We start from the raw sequence: 22,231 nt of genomic DNA, 5'->3' as shown, positions 1-22,231 counted from the left end.
CTGCCGTTTCCCTATGTTTAGCTCAGACTTTTCCTCTCTGTTCTGAACTGCAACCCTCACACCTTCATTCCTTTCTATCAGTTGCACTTGCTTTCCTTTCCCCTAAAATGTTTCCTAAATGTCTGGATGATTTTTCTTCCCAAAGTGATCCTAAGTGCCTTTAAGCAAAGAGATTAGGAACACAGTCAACATAAAGAAGTAAGAACTAGAAATAGAAATAACTGATGTATTGGCAGCTTCTCAGTATTTTATTCCATGTGGATTATTTCTTGATGGTGCACTTTAGACCACAAGAACTATTAGAATTCCTCTGCTTGGCACGGTCTTGAGAATCCTGTTATAAGCACCAAATGTAAAATTAAGAAACGAAATTTAGTGAATAGTGCACACAGAGGACCTAAATTCCAATCTAATGTCTGCCTTTTGTATAATAATTAACCCCACAAAATCTTGCTCATTTTAGACTTAGTAGAAGGAAAAACAAATCTAAATTCATGAAAAATGTGAATCAGGGACTATTTTTAAAAGCCAAATCGTTGTGTTATTTTCCTATACCTAGAGTAACTTGAACTGCTGAGGAGGGTTTTCTAAACTTTGCCTACTCTAATGATCGAATAACACTTTGGGTAGTTAGCAGGATCAATTTAAATATAAATAGCAAATGCATGTATCGCCTTAGAAACCTTTCTTCTTTTAAGTAGGCTAGCATCCTAACCACACAATCACTGTCTCACTTAGGGGACTAATTTGCTCTTGGGATAGCACTGAGAGTTAGTTAGTCCCTCCAAGAATGGTTTTGTTAGAGATTTACATTTTATTTTAATCTCAAGAATGAGGGTTACATCTCTGACAAAATTAGAAAGGGTTAGAAAGGGATTCACTGAATGAAATAGCATATGTGATTTCAACTGTGAGGGACGGGGTCAAACATTGTCTTAAGTGGTAACCCCCAGACTATCGCTTTCCATTTATCATAAATAATTAGGTGGTAGTTTTGTTATGTCATCAAGTGCATGGGCCTTGGAGTTAGAAAAACAAATCTGGATTATACTGAGAACTTGTGGATTTTGAAACACTTAGATACAGCACTTAACTGATGCCACCCCATGGCCCCCCACCCCCCAAATTCTTAGGGACAAAATAAAGGGACAGCAAAGTGCCATTCAAAACCCACAAGATTTAGAGTAAAATGACCAGTTTGTATCTGGAGCACATAGCACTGTGACTTTAGACAAGTCCTGTAACCTCCCTGAGCCCGTTTCCCAGCTACAAAATGATACTACCACCCTCAGAATGCTGTTTTGAGTATTAAGTTCAATCATGCATAAGAAAGTGCTTGAAAACTGTTTAGTATCATTCAAATGCTAGAGTAAAAATGGAGGAACATTTAATTTGCATTTGATTGTTTTTAAAATGAAACTGTTCTTGTCTTGGCCAGGGAGAAAAATTTCCTCCAACACTTGGCATCTTTTGAAAAACCAATAAAAACTCTTTCACCCATGATTGACTTGTAATCATTTCATACTTTTGTGAAAAGAAGGAAACATGATTTCAAAAGTAGTGATTTTAGACAAATTGTCAAATCACCCCTACACTTGTGACAACTTTTGGGTCAGGAAAGTATCTCCATGTAGATGCAATGTGGAGTTTAAAGTGTTTTTTCACAGAAACATCAACAACAACTTTTAGCTACGTTGTTAAAAATTAAATTTTCCTTATGTTTCGTTTAACATGAACTAAAGTTTTACAAAGATAATCCAGTAATAGGATCCTGAGAGATGACAGGCAAGCATTGAAGGGAAGAATTGCCTTTAATATATTTTGTATTTATACATGAAGGAAAACCAAGATAGTGACTTTTGACTAGGCTAGATCATCTAACTCCAGATGGTGAAGGTAATATCATCAACAATTTGTTTATTGTTAGCAGGACTCTAAGCACTGAATGGAGAATAACAAAGAGGAAACATAAATATGTAATAACACATCACCTATCAGAGTTCAGAAATGTAGAAATTTCACTCTGGCTGAAATGCCAATCATCTTCCCCCTGCCGAAGTCTCCTCAGAGAGCCTGTTGCTCTCTGACCAGCTAATTTGACCAGGGACAGATACTTGGCCCAAACTGAGTCAATCAGATTTTCAGAGACAGGAAGGCTGAATTGGATGGTGCTGGCATTGAAGACGCAAGGTCATGATGCAAGGTCATGCATTGCCAAAATCGACAGCATGGCAGCCCAAAGCCAGCGTTATGAAGGAAAAGAAAGTAAAAACTCTACAGAGAAGCAGAATAACTAATTTGCAGAGAAGAAGGTGGAGCAGATGTGAAACAGGACAAAGAGATTAGGGAACCAAGTAGCTAGAAGGAGAAAGGGAAAGAGAAAGAGGATGAGAGAGAAGCTCTCTGACCATGCGTACTTCCTTCGGTTGGGTTCTGAATAATGTCTTAAAATAAGTCTCCTTTCCTTTCCTTGTATGTTTTGGTTCCTGAGAATCAAGGGATACTTTAATAAGCCATTCACTGATTGGACTAGAGCCAAAAGTAAACAAGAAAGGCGTCTGAACTGTCAAATTACATTTCGAAAATACTATCTACTAAAGTTCACGTGACACTAAAAGTCTTTCATTGCTTATTTAATTTCTTATAACAGCTTTATTAAGATATAATTCACATAATATAAAATGCACCCCTCTTCAATTACCTGTTTACTTTAAATTTGTTTTAATTCCACCAAGCTTCCAGATTTCATGTCTAACTCTATGAGTAGCCCTAATAACGAAGAGAGAATGGCTAGTAGAAGCTAGCACACTGCAGCAATAAAGTGAGTTGACAGCCTAGCAGCCAAGGAGGAAATAGAAAAACTGTAAATAGGAGAACAATAATTCCAAAAGGGAAAAAAGGAGCAATCTGGGGCCACGTAGAGTGTTTTCGTCAGGCTTTTCTAGTTCCGAGGAACAGCTCAAGTTACATCTAATATTAGGGGAAGGAGTTGTAAGGAAGGAAGAAAACAAGGATCTCAACTCCTCAGGGCCTCGTGGGAACCACCAACGGCCAAATCACCAAACCTCTGGAAGACCAGGCTCTGTAGCAGCGCCAAACCTCAGGAAGACTGGGACTAGGACGCCATCAAGAATCCAAGGTTACCCCGGGACTTCAACATCGCACATCGTCACCTCAGTGATCAGTTATTTACGGCCTCAGCTCTCCCCTCTGGCTGCGCTTAGCAGTGTCTTGCGTCTTCTCTGTCTCCCCTGACCCACTTCCTCAACCCCTCTTTGGAATTTATAAGCTGCCAGCTCTTGACCTATTGCAACCTGCAGACTCATTCTGTTTGGCCGGTGTGGTGCTTTCACGTTTAGTGTTCCAAAGTCTTAGGGTGGGGCATGAACTTGGCAGTCACCCGAATCTTTGCCAGGCCCGGCTACCTTCGCCACGCCCCCTTCTCTCATTTGCATAGCCCACCCCCGCTGCTGAAGGTCGGAGTTGGTGATTCCTGCTCTCTACCTCTTTTCTACCTCACAGCTTGTGCTTAGCATCAGACTTGCTTCCTCATAACTTTGGCTTATTCTACCCCATTGGCTCTCTGTGTACATGTTTCTAGCTCCCACTGTTCACCAGTAATTCCCAGCTCAAATTCCCCAAAGGGAGAATCCGAACCACACCACCCAGTTGTGGCTAAACTTTTTCCACTGGTCCATGCTGTAGACTGCTGGCCAGCCTAGAGCATGGCTGCTTTAGGACAGGAGTCCACTCTGGGTCATCAGGTGTGGCTGAGGAACTGCAGGGCCTGTGGAGAACAGAACACAGTTGTCTGGGGCTGACACCTCAGCAGGGCCCATGAGCAGTGTGGGTACCTTTAGTTGGGGCTGAGGGAAAGGTGTCTGCAGTAATTGTCCAGCCCAGTGAAGTCTGAGGGACGTAACTCTGCGAAACCTTAAAAAGACTGAGAGAATCAGGTTCCATCTAGCGTCCTCAAAGTCTGTGATCCTAACATGGAGTCTTTAAGAAAAGGTTAAATTGTGTTCAGTGCTCTCTGTCTAAGGAAACAGTGATGTGTATAGTATGCTTTGGAAGAATTTTGAAAATCATGAAAGTAAAAACGATGGAAGCTATTTAATGTGTATTCAGATATTTGAGAAACCTGGATGGTAAAAACAAAACAACAACAACAACCAAAAAAAACTTCATTTTCCGTTGAAATAGGAATTAGTCCTACAAAGTTAAGAACAGAAGCTCGGAACGTTTTCTAATCCTGGCTCTGCCACTTACCAGCTAGCAAAATCTTTAGTAATTCATTTCCTCAACTGCCTCATCTATAAAATGAGGGTAATAACAGTACCTATCTTGTAGAGTTGTCAGATTAAACTAAATATTCCAAATAAAACCTTTAGAATGGGTACCTGGTGCATAGTTAGTGCTAAAAATTAATTATTATTATTGCTGCCATTGTTTTGTTATTATATAAATAAGGGAGTTATGTACTAATACATTAGTAGGATTTTTATAATGGTTGATAACTGTCGAGATTTTCCTCTTTGTACATATATATTCTCTTTAACATTTTGTTCTAGCTCTGTCACACAAATTATGTATTGTATTTCCACATGAAACAAACTGCTTCAGTTGACTTGCTATACTCTATAACAACAGTGTTTTGTTTGAGGGGATCTGAGTTTATTTTAACCCTAGTGCTGGTCTGTCTATCCATTAGCTTATCTTGGTGCCTAGACTGAAAGGCAACCCTGGCAAGGCAACCTTCAGAGCAGGCCCCTACGTGGATAGCTGTCAATTCAAAAGTAAACACCTTTGAAAAACAACAAAGTCTATAGCTGATGCCAAAGGATTTATCTAAAGTCAGTCTCTTTGGCGTCTCTGGCCAGTTCTAGGTTGACTTCCTACCTGGAAATAAGACAGGAAAGTGCTGGAATGGGTGAACGCCAAAAGGGCTGAGGCCTGAAAGAAGTGGCACTCAATGAAACCATTAGAATCAGTGATGGAGCTTTAGAAAACATATCACTGCTGGTCCCACTTTACACCAATTAAATTCTAAACCTCAGGGGTAGGGCAGGGGATGGGAGAGGGCAAGCAGCCATATTTTTTTAAATTAATTTTTATTGGAGTATAATTGATTTACAATGTTGTGTTAGTTTCTGCTGTACAGCAAAATGAATCAGTTATACATATACATATATCCACTCTCTTTTAGATTCCTTTTCCATATAGGTCATTACAGAGTTTTGAGCAGAGTTCGCTGCAAGCAGCCATATTTTTAAAGCTCCCCAAATGCTTATAATGTGTAGCCAGGGTTGGAACCCCACTAGGGCTTCTGCTAATTTTCTTCTGCCACTGGGCAGGCCCCCCTCAGAAGAGAGGCTTCCGGGCAAGAACAGAGGAAAGGCGAAAAGAAGACCTTGCCCAAGAACCTGCTCATCATTGCAGCCACCTCAGGCATTGGCCAGGCCTTACCCTCTGCTCAGCACTGGGTAGAAACCAAGTGGAAGGAGACAAGAGGATTGTGATTAGCGTCGCCTGCCTTCACAGAGCTTTCAGAACAGTTGGGGAGTCAATATTAGCACACAAGAAATGGTCGCAGAACTGTGAAGCATTACTTTGTGGCTGTGATTGAAGAGGCATGCTCTGAGAGTTCAGCCAAGGGTGAGGTGAAGGTCAACATGGAGGAGACAAAAACCTCCTGAGGATGAATCAGATCTGGGCACAAAGGGAGCCTGGGGAAGGCAGTTACAAGAACAGTGAACAGAACGAACAAAGAAAGGGCGTGGGGGGGCACAAACAGTGATGAGACCACTCTATCGAGGATGCAGGATATTCCTGGGGAGTAGTAGGAAATGCACTTGGATGATTTAAGTAGACTGGGGCCAAATTTTAGAGGACTGGTGTATTAGCCTGAGTAATCTAAATGTCATGAAATAGGAATGCTGTCCTGGGGTCTTCAGTAATAATAGGCAATGTTTCTGAGTAATCTAACAGAATATTGGAGGAGACTAGAGATAGCAAGACTGAGTAATATTGATTGTTTCAATAATCCCAGTGTAGAAAACAAAACCCTGAAGGCCTATCGGTTACCATAGAAACAGATGAAGAGTAAATCCTAGAAATAGCTGTACGTTCCTTTTGTATGTGCTTATTTTGATTTTTATCAGATTATATAATATATGCACATTATAAAATTTGAGAAATCACAGAAAAGTAAAAAGGAGAAAAATGCATAATCTCTCTAAATACAAACAACCACTGCTTTGACATATTTTTTCCAGTTTTTCATATATTTTTATGTGGTTGTGATCTCACTGTCTAAGCAATTTTGTATCCCATCTTTTTTTTTGTTTTTTCTTTTTGCGATACGCAGGCCTCTCACTGTTGTGGCCTCTCCCACTGCGGAGCACAGGCTCCGCGGCCATGGCTCACGGGCCTAGCCGCTCTGCGGCATGTGGGATCTTCCCGGACCGGGGCACGAACCCATATCCCCTGCATCAGCAGGCGGACTCTCTACCACTGCGCCATCAGGGAAGCCCTGTATCCCATCTTTAATATAATATGTGTGAGAATTTTTCTACATCCTTAATAGCTTTAAACTTTATTATTACATTAGCTGTGTTGTCTCTATTGGTATGGATGCACTGTGATTTATTTATAGGACAGTAGATTTCAGATTTCTTTCAATTCTTCCCCTGTTAAAACAGTGCTGAGGACTTCCCTGGTGGCGTAGTGGTTAAGAATCCGCCTGTCAATGCAGGAGACGCGGGTTCGAGCCCTGGTCCGGGAAGATCCCACATGCCGCAGAACATCTAAGCCCGTGTGCCACAACTACTGAGACTGCTCTCAAGAGCCCACGAGCCACAACTACAGAAGCCTGCGCACCTAGAGCCCGTGCTCCGCAACAAGAGAAGCCACCACAATGAGAAGCCCACGCACCACAATGAAGAGTAGCCCCGTGCTGGTCGCAACTAGAGAAAGCCCATGCACAGCAACAAAGACCCAACACAGCCAAAAATAAATAAATAAATTTATAAAATAAATTTAAAAAAAAACCAGTGCTGAGTAGAAGTATATCTCTATATATTAAATGTGCCCATCTTGGTTGTTATATCCATAAGATAAATTCCTAGATACGCCATTACTGAATAAAAAAATTTTTTTAATTTAAAGCTCTTGCTACTTACTGAGAATTTGCATTTCAAAGTATTGAATTAATTTGCACTCCTGCCAACAGAATATAGCAATGCTGTTTTCACTCTAATTATCTTTCCTCATTTGCTAGAGTAAAAAAATGAAATCTAATTTGTATTGTTTTAATTTGTGAGGTTGAACTTTTTATGTGTCTATTAACCACTTGTATGAATGATTTGTCCATTCTCTTTTCCCATCTAGAAATAGTAAGAACAAACAAATTTTAGAATTAGTAATATACAGAGGATGAAAAAGAGAGAAGATTCAAAGTTCTTGGCCAAAATAAACAAGAGAAAGCAAAAAAATAAATAAACAAAATGAAAGGTCAGATAGCAATCTGGAAGAAAATTGCAACACATATGGCAGAAAAAAGTCTGCTTTCCAAAAAATAGAAAGAGCTTATACCAATCAACAGGTCAACAATCTAATAGAAAAATGGGCAAAGGACATGACAAGTAGTTCTAGAAAAGGAAATACAAGTGGATTTTAAACGCAAACTGATACTCAGCCTCACTCCCAATAAAATATGCAAGTTAAGATGAAAATGAGATAGCATTTTCACTTAGATTTGCAAAGACCAAAATGTTTAATAACAGACTTTCTCAAGGAGTTGTTGGAAAACAGGCACTCATCCATGGTTGATACACTTAATTTATGTGATCACTTTGGGGGATAATTAGACAATAGATATCAATGTGGAAAGTAGACATATCCTTTGACCAACAATTCTACTTTTGGAATTTATCCTAACAGATAATTCACAATTTGCACAAAATACTATATAACTCAGATAATCATTGCAAATTTGTTTATAGGAGCATAATATTGGAAACAACCTAAGATACGTCAATAGAAGACTATTTAAGTAATGCATGGTGTATCTGTACAGTTGAATATTATGCATCCATTAAAAAAACAGTGTGCCTTTGTGGGTACTGATATAGCATTTCTCCAAGGTATTTTGTTGAAAAAAAAAGTAAGGTGCAAAGACTACCACTCTGTAAAAGGGGTGAGGGTGGGCAGGATAGATATTCATTTGCTTGTATGTGCACAAACTTGTTTTGCATTGATACATGAGACACTGACAATAATAGTTGCATGGGGGAGGGGCATTGTGGGAACTGAAGGGCAGAGGTTTACAAAGAGAATTTTCGCTCTATCCTTATGTTCCTTTTGAATTTTGTGTCATATATCTACAATGGGAAAATGTGACTGTTAAGAGTATGGCTTTTCTACATTGTGTAAAACCAAGGTTCAAAAAGGCAGCTGCTTGGATTCTCTCCAAGTTGTGATTTGGAGTAAACTGTATTGTTAGCATTCTACCCTGGACTGTAAGCCCAAGGTTGCAGTGGCTGTCAACGTTGACTTCCCTGTTGAATCACCAGCATCTAGCCCAGATGGGAGGTGTTTAATAAACATGTCTTAGATGAGTTCCAGGATTCTAATCTAAAGAACAGAAAAATGAAACTGCCAAGAAAGAAACAGGTCAACGTGAAAGGAAGAGTCAGAGACAAAGGCATTTAGGAGTGTAAAGAAGATACCTTGCAAAAATGTTGCAAGGGTATCAGACTTCAGAAGGAGTGGATCAGTGCCAGCCTGCTCCTCCTGTACCAGCGCTGTTGTCCACAGAAATGTCAAAGCTGTGGAGAGGAAGCTGGGCAGGGCCGAATTGTGACGGGCCCTAGACAGGATGCAATGGAGTGAGAAGAATGAATGACAGAAGTCAGAAAGAAATTGAAAGCCCAGACATATTGTTCAGACTACTTTGGCTTCAAGAAACAGATCAAAACCAAAGAGGGCCTTTATTGGCTTGTGTAACTGGGAAGTCCAGAGATTTGACAGTATCGGTTAGAATATTCTTTCTTTCTCCACCCAGCACACCCACTTTTCTGTGCTGGATTTATTCTCTTGTAGACTCTTTACACATGCTGGCTTCTGACAACTCCAGTTTTATAATTAACTGGTAGGTGGTCCCAGTAGTTCCTAACAGTTCTAGTAAAATCTTAGAAATGATACTTATTGGACAACTTGAATCGCATGCCCATCCCTGAAATAATCCTGTTCAAACTACTAGAAGACCAGGCAAGTGTCATAGATCACCGCTAAAGGGTTAACACCACTTTAATTTTATGAACCAAGAGTGAGGGAGGGGTAGTCCTCCAAAGAAATCAGGATGCTGTTTCCAAACACAAAGTGCTGAACAAGTAAAAACAATAATAGCACTCCACTCTAAGCAAAAACAAAAGATCAAATGAATATTTTTCCATTCTTTAATAATAAAAATTGGAAAGCATCTTTGGAGGGAGAAAAAGTCAAGATGCTAGAGATGGTGGGAGAAATTGTGGGAGCAAACTCTGGAAGAAATGGGAAGTGAGAGTGTTCAGATGGAAACACTGGTGGTAGAAAATAATTATGGACTCATGGGGCTGGGAAGGATCATGGAGGCCACCTAATGCAGCTCCCTTTCTTCTATTCTGCGAGCCTCCACCCATGAATTAGGCTCCCTTACAGGACCATTCGAACTCTACTTGAACATATTCGTAATGGATAGCTAATGATTTCAGAAAGTATTTAATTTCATTGTCATACAGGTTTGATTCTTTAAAATGTCTGCTTTTCATTGAGCTGAAATCTAGTTCTCAGTTTGCCCTCTGGGTTAACAAACCTCAAGGCTACTCTTTTCATCAGACGATCCTTTAAGAGTTGGAAGACACTTACATTCCTTCCCTAGTCTTTTCCCTTTCAGCCAAGCACAACCAGTTCTTTTGACCACATATCAGGCAACGTGGTTTCCAGCTTTTTCTACAGCCTAATTGTCTTTCTCTGGATTCACACTGATTTATATGTGTCTCTCTATATCTTTATCTTTATTGCCTCCCTTTATCTGGACACTATACTTTACTAATGCAACTTAAGATTTCATTGGCTTTTTTTGCAACACTGCACAAACTCCCCCATTTTGAGCTTGTTACCAATAAAATCCCCAGGTCTTTTTTCTCATGAATGGTTGCCAAGTCAGGTTTTGTAACTATGCAAGTGGTATTTTTTTTTGAGCCAGAAGAATGGAACTTCCTAATTTTTTCTTTTCAGTCTCTTCTTGTTGTTTCTTTCAGACTCCACCCTGTTACTTCCCTGCCAAAATGTGACTCTTTATAACCGGGTGGTATAAGGCCTATAGACCTTGCTTCAAAAGAAGAACCCTCTGGCATTCCATTAACCCAACAGGTCTTTTGGCTTATGCGTGGGTCAGTTCTCATGCCTGATTCCTAAATAATCTGATAATCTGGTTTCTATTCTTTGCTGATGCCTTGGTCATATGTTGCACCACTAATAAGTGGGCAGCCTTCCTAGCCCATAGCTTGTGTGTGTGTGTGTGTAACAGTTGATGAGCTTTGACCTGTGTTTCAGGTCAGTCAGCTTTGTTCCAGCTGTTCTAGATGAGCAGACACCGGTGCCTATAAGCTGTCCCCTCCCCGACACCCATGGCCAATGAAACAGTAGCAGCCAGGTCAGCTCCAGAAATATGTAAATATTTAAAGCAGAGTTGTGAGAGGCCTAACTAACCATCACCCTGTAGCCAAACTGTCTGATGAGTCTTTGTTCGACCAAAGTCCCAGATTCCTAGATGTCCCCCCACCCTGCCCCAGTCCTTACTGGAACTAAAGCCCTCTTTACTTTTGCTGTGTCATCTAAGGTTCTGATTCCATTATGAATCTCTCATCTGGTTCATAGAAGACACTTTTCAAGGAACAATACATCTGCCCCCAGAATTTGGAAAGGCCTCCTTGATCTAAGATTTGCTCACCACTTATTTTCTTAAGAAGCCAATATCTAGAAGCCTTTTCCTACACATCACCCCAGGCCCCCCAGACTAGACCCTTTGCATATAGACCCTCCAAAGTGAACTAGCATTCACCTTGCTCCTTGGACTTGATGATTTTGACTGCTGACCTCTCCCTGATAGAGGCTAGCTTGCCTCTATCAGGGAGAGGTTTAATTCATCTCCACTGCTTTAATTCATCTCCATGTTTGCTTTAATTCATCTCCACGTTTGCTTTAATTCATCTCCATTGCTCTCTCAGCCTCAGTACCACCCTCCTATCAGCTTGAGCCTGCTTCTGCACCAGGAGATGCTAAGTACTTGAGGCTCTGGGAAAGTGCCAATTATGATAACTAAAGAAAATGTGCAGCTGTGACACTGAGGGTGTGGTCAAAAGTGGAGCCTCTTCTCTGACCCAAAGAAGGAGGGGGTACATTGTGCCAGGGGTAGATACCAGCTGCCCTTTCATCCTGTCTCCTGTAATGCATGCATTCAAGACCCAGTGCAGTCACCCTTAAAGCAGAAGGACTGAGGTCTCAGACTCTCACTACAGTATAGGAGTCACACCTCGAACATTTGAAGGGCCTACCTGTTTGCTAGGATTTAGTTCTCAGTTTTCCCACAAATCTCTATAATAGCTCATTGTCAGACTGTATCAACAGCAATAAAGAGATGATATATTTGTGCTTCTGGCTCACATATTCTGTGTCCCTGATGAAGAAATGCTGGCTTGAAGAGCAATGGTAAAGCAAAACCATCAGTGATGCTCTCATCACCTTTCCAAACTTGTTTTGTGTGATGCCCTTTTCGTATTACTTTAAAAAGAGGAACCAGATGTTTTCCTAAGGGGAAATTTCTAACACCTTCTTTCTGAAAAATAAGTCACTGGAATTGAGAGACCATACACTCGGGATTTTCTAGGTTATGACCACAAAAAAGTAATGGATGACATCACCTATAGGAGAGAGGTTTTCATGAATCAATGCAGTAAATAGAGTATAAGAAGTAATTACTAAATCTAACAGGAAATTTTCTAGTTCCTAGATACTGGAACAATCTTCCTTACCAATCCAAAATTAGTAGATCAGAAAATTAAAATAATTTTTCTTTATATTTGCTAGCCAGTCTAAGATTAAAACTGAAAAACCAAGCTTAGATGTGTGTGACTTTTCCAGAGCAAAATAGAAAGTACCTGGAAGGCAATCCAAATAAAATCATTTAAAAAGAAGTAATGCTGACATATCTGCCGAGGAACTGTTCACCAGAATGTTTAGACCAGGTCCAAGAATGTCAGTCCCCTGGCTCCTATTCTGATTGTTTTGGGACAGAACACAAATTTCAAAAGGAAAAAACACAAGATAGCATTCAAAGAAACTCTGCCAATCCTGAATTTGAAGATATTAGCAAATGTATTCAGTGTTTTTTCATCAAAGTACAGCTTTGATTTAATACAGACTGTTTAAAGGATTTAAGAGAAATATCATTTATTTCAGAATAAAAACTAATGAGAATGATAGGGAGTAAGGTCTTAGAAGAAGGAAGAAGGGAATGAATTCAAGGACTCATGGGAAAGGATGTAAGATTGGCTCGTCTTCTGAGACAGGAGGAAAAATAAGAAATACTTGAGTAAGAGACAGAGAGAAATGACACAAAGAAAGGGAAGATGAGAGGGTTGATGATTCCCTAAAGGCCTGGATGTTTCCAGTAAAGCAATAAGGGCAGGAAGCTACCTTTTTCCCCTCGCTAGACTGTAAGATCTGTTAGGGCAGGGACAGGATCTGTTTTGTCCCCTACCGTATTACCCTGCCACTTAGCACAGTGCATGGCACATTGTTGATTCTCAATTAGTATTCGTTGAATACAATGAATGAAAGAGTGTGGGCACTAGGGACTTAGAAGAGTGGGACATGCTGGGAATGACTATGTTAGGAATCAACCAGAAATGAATAATGTGGTCGCTAATCTGAGGTTAGGTGGTATGCATTTAAGTTGAATCAGCATTTCTCTGAAATTCAGAAAAGCAGACAGACGGGAACTGGCGTCACAAGAGAACAGAATGGAAAAAGGATAAGAGGGTCTAGTATGCCTGCGAGAGTGCTGAAGGTCAGGCTGAAAATGGGGTCAAGGATGGGGACAGACTGAAAGCAACAATAGATTGCCAAGGTCACAAGATTACAAATACTTCTGAGTGCTTTAGGCAAAGAGCCCCTTTAAAACACCAGTGTAGCATATAGCTTTGTAACAGGCTGAGCATCCAGTTCAAATTTTTACTCTAAATTCTGTGAATATTCAGACGTGAATTGTATCTTATAGCCCAAATTCTTGTAGCCCAGTGTGTTAATTAAATGAATAAAAAAGGGAGGAGAAAAAGAAAGAAGACATGATTGACTTGTGTTATGTCTATTAAAATTATGAGCTACTCAGATTTTTTGTGTCTATAAGTGTATATAAGTATTTGGGGGTGTATGTGTAATACTATTCACAAATACACATTCCATCATAAACATCCCCAGATATTTTCTGCAGTATTGGGGTTGATAGCAGTGATTGGAAAATCTGTCAATTTAGTTCTGCTCTATCTTCTGTGTGGTAGGATGGAGCCAAGATCTGGTAAATACTGGGCTTGAAGACCCAGGGGACAGGCTGGAGATTTGGAATTGCTGAGGACAGAGAACCAGAACCAAATTCCTTGTCCAGAGCCCAGTTACTGAAAGGAAAGGGCCTAGAAATGACACAGTTTCACTAGGATCAAAGACCGTGGCACCAGCCAGGTCAAACAGAGGGACAAATTGGCAGGTACCATATAGAAAGTCAAAATCCAGAATTACTATGTATTTGCCTCTTTGGAAGGCCCCAACATCAAACCCTTTGCTAAAACCCGTCAGCTGTTTAAGTTCTCTGCCTTCAGTATCAAACATATCAATATTTTCCCTTCTAGGATTTTCTATTTAAAAGGTGAATCTTGGGCTTCCCTGATGGCGTAGTGGTTGGGAGTCCGCCTGCGGATGCAGGGGACACGGGTTTGTGCCCGGGTCTGGGAAGATCCCACATGCCGCGGAGCGGCTGGGCCCATGAGCCATGGTCGCTGAGCCTGTGCGTCCGGAGCCTGTGCTCCGCAACGGGAGAGGCCACAACAGTGAGAGGCCCGTGTACCGCAAAAAAAAAAAAAAAAAAAAGGTGAATCTTTGGAATTAATTTTCTTATCACCTCTTCTTGAAATGTTATTATAAATTCTTTTAATTTTGTTCATGTCGTTTCTTCTGCAAATACATGTACTCATATACTTAGGATTCTCAGGTTGGAAATTCTTCACTTGTGAAATATCAATGCAAAGGTACATTAGAAGCCTAATTAAGAGAAACAGTGACTCATTGTCAGTTGGGAGTGAGGTGGGAGAAGAGAATGAAAGGAACTTCCACTCTCCTCCAGATATCCTAAGTCTTCAAAACTTAGGAAAGTTTTGAATGTTTCAATGTTTCAAGGGAATCCATTGTTCATTTAAAAGGAAAACAAAAGCTCTACACTTGTTTTCCTGTTGGGTCTATAAATCAGTAAAATATTAAGGTGGAAACAAAAGAAATACCTCTTTGCAATTGATCATCTACTTCAGTCATACAAGTCCTTGTATTTGATTGTGTTGCAGATTTATGCTTCTAAAAATAGTATGTCTCAAGTATTCTTTCTAAATCCCAAAGTGCTTGCTACTAAATTATTTTCCCTCTATTCAATGCTGAATCACAGAGAAGATAATTTAAAAGATCTCATGTGATGTATGGAACCAACATTGTACAAAATCTGGACCGGGCACCCTCCTGTTCCCGGTAAAAAATGAATTATCATACAACTTTACTGTGTGGGAATTTTTATTTGAACAAAGCCATCTCAAAATCACTGCACTGTAGCAATTGTTTAGTTTCCCCCTCATGTCCTTGAGATATATTGTTTAAAATTTTTGCTTTTATCACAGGATATAAAACAAATTGAGATTGAATACAGATCTCTGGCCCAGAGACTTCAGATATTTTTCTCCCTCGCTCAGTTATCCAACTGGTTTCAAATCTTATTCTCTTTGATCATGGACAAGAATGTTGGCTTGGCACAGTCATTTTAGCTCCAAACTTGTGTTTGTTTTTTTTTTTTTTGCCAACTCCCAAGTATGAATTTCAACAAGTTAACAAAGTTAAATTCTCCCCTCTAGCCCTAAATGTCAGTTGATGCATTCAAGGTATGACATGTCATCTCTTGTCCATCTTTTTATATCGTATAGACTTTTCAATTAGCCATTTTGAATTCCAGCCACATTTGCTAGGAAATAACTGTTTAAATACATCCTCTCCTAACACATTTCTGATGGGATTCCCCTGGCAAAGGTAGATGGGATTTTTAAAATTGGAACCATACTAGAAACAGAATTGTTTTTGGTAATTGCGGATGAGTTTCCTGGCTAGCATACATGGAGCTAAAGTGACAGTTCCATTGAACAGCATGGATGGCAGAAAAGGATGAAAGATGGCACCTGCAGAACAGCTGTCCACTCCCAGTAGGGCTTCGTTCGGACTTAGTTGTCTCTCCCCAGTGTTTTCTCCCTGCTTAAATGTTTTGTATCTTCTTACTGTTTCAGTGCTGAGATTCTGCCAAAAATACTAAACACGATTTGAAAGGAAAAGAAAAACATAGAGATAAAACTTCCCAACATAGTATTACAGGGAGGAATAACATTTTCTTTCTTCCTTACAATTCTATTTTCCTATGACAGACTATCTTCAATAAAAGCCACTGAATCCAATATCCACTCATCTTAAAATAATACTATTGATAACACCTAATATTTACTGAGCTATTACTAAGTGCCAGGTACAGTGCTAAATGCTTTACCTTTATTATTTCATCTAATGCTCCCAGAAACTCTAAGAGGGAGATATTTTTATTACCCTCATTATAAAGATGAAACAGATATAATGGAACCTTGATCTATGAGCATTTTTCTGCCTGTACTAGTAATTTTAGACCTTTTATTGGAAGGTCTCTGAGAATCCAAGTGCACACATGTATTTTTTCACCCACTGAATATGAATACCTACAAGTATAATCAAAGTGGGAGGGGGCCACAAGATGGGTTATAGTATTTTTAAACTTTTAAAAGAGTATCTTTAGTAATTCTGCTTCTACGTATATACCCCAGAGAAACTCTCCCATTATACCAAAAGAGATATGTATAAGAATGCTCATTTATATAGCAGTTAAAATGAATAAACTAGATTTTCATGTATCAACATGGATAGATCTTGAAAACAATGTTGTGTAGGGAAAAAAAAGACTATAGAATGATATGGATTTATAATATATTTATGTAAAAAAATAATATCATTTAGTAAAACAGATGTTTGGAACGTAAAACAACAGAATATGTTATTTGGAAATAAGCATTTTTATAGTAAAAGGATAAAAATGTGAGCCAGAAAGGTAGAACTTTCAGGATAACAGTTACCTTGGGAGGAAAGGAATAGGATGGGGGGAAGGTACAAAGTAGGCTTCAACTCTTTGTCTCATTTCTTTTGCTATAGAAAATAATGCAAATATGAGAATATGTTAACATTTGTTCTGTCAAGAACTACATGAGTCTGCTACCTTATTTTCTGAAAAACTTTTATATTTTAAAAATAATTCCATCTTAAGAAACACAAATAGGTGTATTCACACTGGAAAAGGGCAGGGATCACTATACAGAGCATTATCTCCATAATTTGGGGGTAAAACTTTTCTGAAGCAGATTTAACTAGGTGCCCAATTTATTTATAAAATAACTCAGTATACCATCCATAGAACAGCTAGCTTTGAGTCTTATAAATTCAGTGCAACCTCCAAACTAAACTAGTTATAAAATGTATTCTTCAGTAATTTCATTAAGGTGAATTTTGTGGTTTTATATTAGCTGCAAACCGCAAGGAGCCAGCCCCCAAGATCCCTGCAATATTATCAAGGCCAACAGAAAGAACAGTTGTCTGGGGACTGTCACGGGCCACACGCTTCTGGCCAAAGACTCCTCTTCGTGGGTCATCATTATTACCTGGACTGTACATCCCCAAATCTGACTCCCTGGCCACCCCTCTTCCTTCCCCTTTCTTCATCTCCAACAGCACAGGATTTCACTGTGAAGGTAAGCACTCCTGATTGCTATCTAACTAGGCCATGTGGTTTCCGTAGTGAGCGCTCTTCATTACATGATTTGGTATAAGGTTCTGGGTCATAGCTAAAAATATTTCAGCTTGAAAATTAATCTAATCTCGTTTGTTTTCTTTTGTTTGGAATATTTTCACTTTTTAGACAATAATGTAGTTGAAGAATGCTATACCCAGCATTACTTAAAGTGCCATTTATTTGTTAACATTATATTTTGTAAGTGAGAAAAGTATTCCTCGTGTACATTTAAAAATAATCCCCTTCAGTTATATAACTAGCAATCAGTACCAGTTTGTTTGTGGGCATGTGTTCATATACATTTTTTATACCTGCCTTGTTTCAAATAGCATAAAAGCTGGGTTACAGATATAGATAGATAGATAGATAGATAGAGATATAAATAACACCAGAAAAATTAAATCTGAATTCAGTGAAGACATGGAAACAGAGGATTTAAGTCAGGAGTGAGTTAAGTATGTAAAGTGCATCCTGTTCAATATTATACACAGGCAGGAAGGATGCCTCATACATGGCTCTAAGCTTCCTCGCAGCCAAGGAAAATACTGTCAGTCCCACAATTGGCTATCCAGAAAACAAAACAAATGGGGATAATACACAAGGGAAACACAACTATACCAGGTGCTAAAACTAAAGAAAAACATTTTCCAGATATTGTTAGAGTAAATATAGCAATAAATTTCATGGTGCTTTCTTATAAATCCTTTAATATAGGCCCAAAGTATGATACCAAAGTAAGTGCATTAAGAAATCAGAGGGAAGAAAGGAACCATGGCATGGAGGCTGGGAAGGTAGGAAAGGGGTAGCAAAGGCACAATCCAGGGGCTATGGCATTGCAACTGTTGGTCTTGACATGAGGCTCATTACCAGGATGACCATATAATTTATTGTCTAACCCAGGCCCCTTTGAGAGTGAAAGGTGGTACTATTGGGACCTCCCTGGTGGTTCAGTGGTTAAGACTCCAAGCTTCCACAGCAGGGGGCACGAGTTCGATCCCTGGTTGGGGAACTAAGATCCTGCATGTCCCGCAGCATGGCCAAAAAAAAAAAGAAAGGTGGTACTATTAATTAAGCCCACACACAGGTATAAGCCTGGAGTGTCCTGAGCCACCTGGGACATACAATTACACTAGGTCCTTGTTCCTCACCCAGTGACATCCTGCTCCCATTGCAGCCCACCACTGTGGACATTGTCAGCCAAACTCATTCTGTCCAACCTGGAGTGAGTCTAACCAGCTTTAGTTCTAGGCGACTCTGGGAGGTTCTGGCCCAGGTCACCAGCATGGGGTTGGCTTGCTCATGAGTCAGCCAAAGAGGGAAGGTAATCAAGAAAGACTGGAGTAAGCAACGGGCAATGTCATAATGGCTGAAGCACTTAAGCTATAGTTCTCAAACATGTGATATGAATTACCCAGGAATCTATCTTAGTAAGCACCCCAGGTGATTCTAGCAATGATGCTTCTAGCCTAGGCTTTGAGAAATACCACCTTAAAGGCTTATTAAATAGCCCTTCAGGGAGTCTAACCTTCCTACAAGGAAGAGTACCTTGGGTGGGCTTTGGGGAGGATACAGTACCAGTTCCCCTGTGCAAGGTCAGAGCAGTGAGATAGGTGGATCAGAGCCGCTCAGCGTTCAGCTACCTGAATGACTTTTCCATTGAGAGGCCTAGGTTCTCAATTTGGAAGAGAAAAGGTCTTTCCTCTCCAGATTCTCTATATGGTCCTAACAATTAAGAGAACCACTCAAGCCGGGACACAGACGACCCCATTTTTTAAAATCCTGGCTGGAATATCTCCCACTCTAGTGAGTTTCCCTTTACCTAGAAATAGTAGCTAACATTTACTGATGATTTGCTATGTGCCAAGCCTAAGTGTTGTATCTGCATTTACTCACTTAGTCCTGAGAACAGCCCAATGGGAGAGGTACTGTTTTCACCCCCATTTGATGGTGGGGCATGTTGAGCACACCCAAGGGGAAATGTACACAATGTGGTCTCTGTCTGAGCCACCCTTGTGGTAATGCAGGCCACAACCTTCACAGTCTTACATACTGGGCCCAGCGTTGTGGGTTATAGAAGTTTGGTAAATTTCCCAAGGTCCCGCAGCTAGAACCCAGGTTCTGAAATCTCATAGATGAGAAAAAGGAGGGAACTGGCTAAGAAGACATTTCTATGACCTGCCAGGAAGGGAACTGGACCAATTTGGGAATCAATATATGTAATCACAAAAGGACAGGTAAGAGTGAGCAGTTAGGAAGTAGCACGTTCCAGTGAACCAATTGTGGCAACTGAGAATCTCCCAAGTCTTCCTGGATGAGGTCCCAAGACTGCCTCCCCAAACCGTGTTAAATGATGATGGTGAAAAAAAAAATCTAAGCTCCCCTTCCCAGTTGCATATTTTCCAATGAAATGACCCTAAGGCCAAGCTTCTTGCTTCCAATGTCCTGTCCGGTGTTCCTACAACATGTTTTTGTCACACTTTTGGCCCTTGTATTAGAGTGATTTTCTATGTGTCTGTTTCCTTGCCAAGCTTACAAGCTTCTTGAAAGCAGGGACAATACTTTACCATATTTGTATCTCTCATTGCCCAGGGAAGGCATGCCACATGTGCATGGCTAGGCATCTTTGATTGCTTCCTTCTTCTCTTCCTTATGTGTCAGGATTAAGCTACCTGACTTCAAAGTGTAGTGGAAAAGACCTACAAAAATAATGAAGTGCTTTACACAGAAAATTATAGATAGGCACAGGATTGCTGTGGAGCCAGAGAAGATGGGCTCAGCTTAGCCTGTGAGGGCCAGCGAAGGTTGATAAATTGAGCTAGACAGAGAGAAGGGAGGGGGCGCTCTAGGTAGAGTAGATGGCATGTGCAAAGAAAAGAAGATGCTCATGTGTAAGAGAGAGAGAAAAGAAGGAGAGGAAGGGAGAAAGGAGAGAGGATTTGTGGTACTGCAAGCAGCTTTGTGTGGTTGAAGAAGTTTTCACTTTGACTGTGTCACCAATGGAGGGGGCTGGGGTAGGGATGGGAGAAGGGTAGGAGCTCTGGAGCCAGACAGCCTGCAAGGTCCAAATCCCAGCTCTGCCACTTACCAGCTATGTAACTTTGTGCAAATGACAACCTCTCAAGCCTCAGATCCTCATTTGTTAATGGGATAATAATAGCACCTACCTTTTGGGACTCATAATTAAATGGCCTAATACTTATAAAGCACTTAAAACAGTGCCTGTCATATAATATGCATTCAATAAAGAGTAGTTATTATTGTAACCCCATTGCTCTCTTTCTCTCATTCCCTGCTTTTACTCCATTCCAAGTAAGTCTTATCAATTCTTCCTCTAAAACAAATACCAAGACCATCCTCTTTTGTCACCACCTTGGTCCAAAGAACTATGATTTCTTTCCTGGATTCTTGTAGTAGCCTCCTAACTGCTCTCCCTGTTTCTATTCTTGCTCTGTTACAATCTGATCCACAAAACAATTAGAGTGATCCTTTTCAAAGGTAAATTGGGTGTCACTCCACTTAAAAATCTATTGTTTCTCATCACACATCATCCCAACCATTTAGAATTCTTATCATGACCTTAAAAGGTCTTAAATAGGGTTTCCCTGGTGGCGCAGTGGTTGAGAGTCCGCCTGCCGATGCAGGGGACACGGGTTCGTGCCCCGGTCCGGGAAGATCCCACATGCTGCGCGGAGCGGCTGGGCCCATGAGCCATGGATGCTGAGCCTGTGCATCCGGAGCCTGTGCTCCGCAACGGGAGAGGCCACAACAGTGAGAGGCCCGCGTACTGGAAAAAAAAAAAGTCTTAAATAATCTGGCTGCCTCTAACCTCTCTAAAACTACATCACATTCCCTCTCACTCACCACGCTTCAGCCTCTAGTTGCCTTGAACTTGGCAAGTTTGTCTTGCTAGAACCTTTGCAACTGCTGTTCTCTCTGCCTTCCCCACCCCGTAACTTGTTTGCCTCCTTCTTGTCTTGTACTGGGTTGGCCAAAAGGTTCATTTGGTTTTTTCCATAAGATGGCTCTAGTAGCACTTAGTTGTCTTTAACTTCATTCGAAACAATTTTGTTAGATTGTATGTGACAGCTGTCATATCAGCGTGCATTTCAAAAAAAGACATCAAAATTGGTGAATTTTTGTGTAGCCATTTTAATATTGAAGATGGAAGAAAAAAGCAACATTTTCGGCATATTATGCTCTAGTATTTCAAGAAAGGTAAAAACGCAACTGAAATGCACAAAAAGATTTGTGCAGTGTATGAAGAAGGTGCTGTGACTGGTCGAACGTGTCAAAAGTGGTTTGCAAAGTTTCGTGCTGGAGATTTGCTGGACGATGCTCCACGGTAGGGTAGACCAGTTGAAGGTCACAGAAATCAAATCGAGACACTGGTTGAGAACAATCAATGTTATACATGTGGGAGATAGCTGACATACTCAAAATAACCGAATCAAGCATTGAAAATCATTTGCACCAGCTTGGTTATGTTCATCGCTTTGATGTCTGGGTTCCACATAAGTTAAGCAAAAAAAACCTTCTTGACTGTATTTCCGCATGCAATCCTCTACTTAAAAGTAATGAAAACATTCCCTTTTTAAAACAAATTGTGATGGGCGCTGAAAAGTGGATACTGTACAATAAAGTGGAATGAAAGAGATTGTGGGGCAAGCGAAATGAACCACCACCAACCACGCCAAAGGCCGGTCTTCATCCAAAGAAGGTAATGTTGTGTATATGGTGGGATTGGAAGGGAGTCCTCTATTATGAGCTCCTTCCAGAAAACCAAATGATTAATTCCAACAATTACTGCTCCCAGTTAGACCAACTGAAAGCAGCACTCGATGAAAAGCATCCAGAATTAGTCAACAGAAAACGCATAATCTTCCATCAGGATAAGGCAAGACCACATGTTTCTTTGATGACCAGGCAAAAACTGTTACAGCTTGGCTGGGAAGTTCTGATTCATCCTGCTGTATTCACCAGACATTGCACCTTTGGATTTCCACTTATTTAGGTCTTTACAAATTT

This window comes from Phocoena phocoena, chromosome 17 (genome assembly GCF_963924675.1).
Source record: "Phocoena phocoena chromosome 17, mPhoPho1.1, whole genome shotgun sequence".
Classification (NCBI taxonomy): domain Eukaryota; kingdom Metazoa; phylum Chordata; class Mammalia; order Artiodactyla; family Phocoenidae; genus Phocoena; species Phocoena phocoena.
The sequence above is the reverse complement of the archived record's forward strand: the minus strand, read 5'-3'. Positions refer to the sequence as shown.